The following is a 5,480-nucleotide window of genomic DNA, read 5'->3' as shown; positions in this document are numbered from 1 at the left end:
CCGGTTTGCGATGAGGCCACATGCATGCGCTCTTCTGCGCATGCGCAGAGGCATTCTGATGATGTTGGGGTCAGTGGGCGGAGCCTCCCGCCGGTTTTACTACCGGTTCTATAGAACTGGTCTGAACCAGGGGCAACCCACCACTGACTCATGAGTATGGTGAATGGGGGAGTGATGCAGATCAATAAGAATACATGGGGTCACAGGGGTGTGTGAGAGGTTTGATGCTGGTCAGGGACAACATGTAGATCAGATAGTGTGAGTTAGGAAGTGTGCCTGAGGATGCTTGGAAGTATGCAAGAGGTGCTGTGCAGATGAGGGACAGTATAAGGGGATGGCATGGGTCAGCATAAAGGAGTATACAAGGGGTGCTACATGGTCAGGCATGCAGGTTAGTGAGGATGCATGGGGATCAAGAAAGGTACAGCAGGCCACGGGTCAGAAAGGCTGCATTGGGATAAACAAGAAGTGCTGCACGGGTCAGGGTATGCTGGGGTAACATGGGTTGGGGAAGACACGTGGGGCAGAGCAAAGTTTAGGGGAGTGCATGGGCAGGGCCATTTTACCAGCATTATAGGCCCCGGGCAAAGCAGTATACTGGGGTCCCTACAACAACTACTCACAGGAATAAAAATGTAAACAGAATAATGTGCAGGCTCGTCTCATCATCTATGGAAAAAACAGTGTTGATTTCTATTAATGCACATTAGTATTAATTTAAAAAATCCAGGAAAATGTAATAAATATATTGCTGTATTTATATAATGCAAGGTGCATTGAAGGGTTAACACACAAATTAGTATGGGGCCCCTATGCTTGTGGGACCCACTGGCAAGTACCCATCAGGCCCATGCATTAAGACATCCCTATGCATGGGAATGTACCATGTGCTGGGAAGTGTGTGTAGGGATTTTTTCTTCCAGCTCCTCCCTTTCTTCTTGTCTTTTTTCCTTCCCTTTCTAGCAGCCAGATAAGTGGCTCCTATGGGATTGGGAGGCAACAAAGGATTATGAGGCTGGCTGGGAAACTGTACCAGAATGTTAAAAATGAAGATCATATGACCACAACAGCAGCCAGTAGCACTGAAGCAGCCACAATTTCCCCAAATTTTATTTCCTTGGGAGAAACCATTCCCAGATTTTGGTAACATTCAAGTTAGACCACTGTGGTGCTTTGACTCAAAAATGTTGCCCTATGAGCATTTCACCCAGATAAAGGTATGACAATGAGAGTTTTAGTAGTGTATAGATAGATATCAAGCTGTCCATATGAATTTCCTGATCTTTAGCTACTTTGTAGACTCTCCTAACTATTTAAGGTTTTAAAATACAAAAGATACCTTCCTCAAAAGACTATATGAACTCTTCCAGTAATTCCTATATGTGTCAGAAGAAAAATCACCATATAAAACATTGTAGTAGATTGTTTCCTCTTCCAAGGGAGGATCCCTTGGAAGGCAGGGCAGAGGATTTCGGACAATACCTGTATGACAAAATCGCTCAGATCCGGGGGGATTTGGACTCTGACTGGGTAGATCAGGGCAGGGTGACGAGGAATAGTCTTGAGAATGTTACCTGGGAGGAGTTTGATGGTGTGACTCCGGATGATGTGGACAGGATTTTGGGGAGACTTAGTGCGGCCACATGTTTACTGGACCCGTGTCCCTCCTGGTTGGTACTGGCCTCCCGGGAGGTTACACAAGGCTGGCTCCAGGGTGTTATCAACGCTTCGTTGAGTGAGGGTCACCTCCCCGCCGCCTTGAAAGAAGTGGTGGTGAGGCCTCTCCTCAAGAAGCCGTCCCTGGATCCGGCAATATTGGCCAACTATCGTCCTGTCTCCAACCTTCGCTTCCTGGCGAAGGTTGTTGAGAGTGTGGTCACGCGACAGTTTCCACAATTCTTGGAGGAAACATCCTATCTAGATCCGTTCCAGTCGGGTTTCAGGCCTGGACACAGCACGGAAACGGCATTGGTCGCGTTGGTTGATGATCTCTGGAGGGCTTGGGACAGGGGTTGTTCCTCTGTTCTGGTCCTGTTAGACCTCTCAGCGGCTTTTGATACCATCGACCATGGTATCATGCTGCACCGGTTGGAAGAGTTGGGGATGGGGGGCACCGTATTACGGTGGTTCTCCTCCTTTCTCTCTGACCGGTCGCAGTTCGTGTTGGCAGGGGGGCAGAGGTCGACCTCAAGGCCTCTTATATGTGGAGTGCCTCAGGGGTCGGTCCTCTTGCCCCTCCTGTTCAACATTTATGTGAAGCTGCTGGGCGAGATCATCCATGGCTTTGGGATGAGATACCACCAGTACGCTGATGACACCCAGCTGTACATCTCCACCCCAGGCCACCCCAACGATGCCCTTGAAGTGATGTCCCAGTGCCTGGAGGCTGTGCGGATCTGGATGGGGAGGAACAGGCTCAGGCTCAACCCTTCCAAGACTGAGTGGCTGTGGCTCCCGGCATCCCGATATAGTCAGTTGACTCCATCACTGACTATTGGAGGCGAGTCGTTGGCCCCCACAGAGAGGGCTCACAATCTGGGAGTCCTCCTGGATAGGCAGCTGTCCTTGGAGGAACATCTGATGGCTGTAACCAGGGGGACCTTTTGTCAGGTTCGCCTGATCCGCCAGTTGCGGCCCTTTCTTGATCGGGATTCCCTGTGCACAGTCACTCATGCCCTCGTCACCTCTTGCCTTGACTACTGCAACTCTCTCTACATGGGGCTCCCCTTGAGGAGCACCCGGAGGCTCCAACTGGTCCAGAATGCAGCAGCGTGGGTAGTGACGGGAGCAGCCTGGCGCTCCCATGTAACACCGCTCCTGCGTGAGCTGCACTGGCTCCCAGTGGTCTTCCGGGTGCGCTTCAAGGTGTTGGTTATCACCTTTAAAGCGCTCCATGGCATAGGGCCTAGCTATCTTTGAGATCGCCTGCTGCCACCGACGATCTCCCATCGACCCGTGCGCTCCTACAGAGAGGGCCTCCTCGGGGTGCCATCAGCCAAACAGTGCAGGCTGGTGACCCCCAGGGGGAGGGCCTTCTCTGTGGGGGCACCTACCCTCTGGAATCAATTGCCTCCAGATATAAGGAGAATCCAAGACCTCAGTGCCTTCCGCCGTGCCCTTAAAACCTTCCTTTTCCAGCAAGCCGGGCTGGCCTAATTTTTTAAGTGTTTTTAAGTGTTTTGTTTATTGTTTTTAATTAATGGGGCCAAATTTATATATGTATATTTTAACTGTATTTTAATATTTGTACTTGATGTTTTTACTTGGCTGTTCACCGCCCTGAGTCCTCAGGGAGAAGGGCGGTATACAAATTCAAAATAAAATAAATAAAATAAATAAATATGCAGGGGTGGGTTCTACTTATCTTTACTACTGGTTCGTATTGTGCCTGTGCGTGCATGCGCAGATAACTTCAGTGGGCGGAGCCTCCCACCGGTTTTACTACCGGTTCTTGCGAACCGGGGGCAACCCACCACTGCCCATATGTATCCATCCATTCAAATGAATTCTCCACTCTCAGATATATTGTTCTTCTTTCTTCCTGCAAGATATTAGAACATCAGATTACTTATAATTCTCCCTCACTAAGACCAGTCTATGGAGTAAAATGTTTAACATATTTAGAGAGAGTTAGTGCTATCCCAGTCTGGGTCTCTTTAGTTCACTGGAATGTAAACAACTCAGCATTCCTACACCTTGATCCCATTTCTGTACAATTCAGAGACAAGGGACAATGTCACCAGTTGGAAAGTAAAGCTGGATCATCTCCAGAGTTCATGCATTCATTAAAATATAAAGACCTCTAATCTAGTTTAGCGTTATGTTCTCTCACAGTTGAAATCCTATTTATTATGCCTTCACCTTTGTATGAAAGGGCTGAAAGAGATTTTTTTTTCAAGCTATAATATTAAATGCTAGAAATAGTTAACTGTGGTGAAAGTTTAGAGTAGTGCTGTAAATGGCTCCTATTATGATGAAACTTTTTTTTTTTTGCCCTTAACTAGGCTGGTGATTTAGAAATGTGACTTAATTTAGCTCTCCTATTCATTTATTTAGAAAGCTCCCAAACCATGCCTTCTTGGAAACATTCATGGAACCAGAAGCAACAGCAGAGTTATAAAGCTGTCGGTGCCATGTTGCCTGTGCTTCAGTCTTTGAGCTCAGATTTACTGTAAAATATGGAGCTGACTTCAGTGTTGAAATAAGATTTGCTCACTCATTTTTTTAAAATTTTCTTTCCCAATTTCTCCCATTTCAAAACAAGGGAGTATCTCTCCCGCTTCAAAAAAAGACAGTATTAATATAGAACAGGGGTCTCCAACCTTGGCACCTTAAAGCTTGGAGGACTTCAACTCCCAGAACTAGCTTTCTAAACAGCCAAGCATGTCATTTCCTTTCTAGTGTTCACCCCGAGTCAAAATCCAGGGGAAAATGTATCTTGTTTATCTTAGTCTCTTATAACATTGGCAGGCACATTAGTCAAAATCTTTTTTAAGTATTGCAGTATTTCTTTTTCTGTCCAAAATCCTATGGAACTTACAGTTTTAACATATGGATATAAACAGAAGTGCAAGCTGGGATCATGGAGCCATGAGCTTCAGTCAAATACTCACATTAGTTAACAAAAATTAAATAACTATTTAAAAAAAACTAATATTAAAAGTAATATTTAAATTTATAGCAATTGAAATATAGTAAAAGAATTATACCTTAGTTTTTCTCAAAAGACAAAGAGAGTAGAGGATAAATAAGCATTTCAAAAGAGTGTTCTCATAGGCTAGGAATAAGGCAAAATTCATCAGCTTCTTAATGATGATTAGCATTTGGCAGTTATTTTGCTTTTCCTGTGATGCTGGAGAGAAGTAACCTCGGCTGACACACAAAACAGTTGTGTAAAAAATGGGAAGGGGTCATTAATTTGGAAAAAGTTGCCTTTTATTTGGGTGGAGGGGTATAGTTTAAAAATGCCAAGAAAATTCAGGTCAGTCAGATTAAAAATTTCATTCCCAATCCATTGTTATTTCTTAGAAAGAAAACTAACTAGAGCTTATCCAGACTTGAAAGTGAAATGATAAATAATTTATATAAACTGTGGCTATGACAAGATTCCAATGAATGAACCCAAGCAAATCAGAACTCTGAAACTAAAATTTTCCTCAAAGCTCTACTTTATTGAGTACATCATATTGGCACTGCTTCAAAAGAATATCAACTCTAAATCTTTTCTGCAGTTTCAGTATAATTAAAAAAGGAAATAACCCCATTCCCAAATGTCATAGGTCACATTGGCCAATCGGGTTAATTGGCGGGCCCTCCAGGCACTCTTTCCCTGACATTATTCGTTGCCAGTAGAGCTGATCTTGGTTCTCACGAGAAAACTCTCTGTTGTGTCTAGTAAGGCATTCCAACCTCCTTCCTCCTTTTCCCCTCTGTGTGGCAACTGAGGAACATAAAAATGGCTGCTGACAAGTTCGGTTTGA

At 44.9% G+C, this 5,480-nt stretch overlaps 1 pseudogene; it reads left to right on the top strand.

The window, feature by feature from the left end:
* The first annotated feature begins 334 nt into the window (after window positions 1-334).
* Window positions 335-3,271, top strand: LOC148114927 (uncharacterized; annotated as a pseudogene).
* Window positions 3,272-5,480: the final 2,209 nt, after the last annotated feature.

This window comes from Pantherophis guttatus, chromosome 3, assembly GCF_059756535.1.
Source record: "Pantherophis guttatus breed Tessera chromosome 3, ASM5975653v1, whole genome shotgun sequence".
Classification (NCBI taxonomy): Eukaryota; Metazoa; Chordata; class Lepidosauria; order Squamata; family Colubridae; genus Pantherophis; species Pantherophis guttatus.
This window is presented reverse-complemented; position numbering and strand designations above follow the sequence as displayed.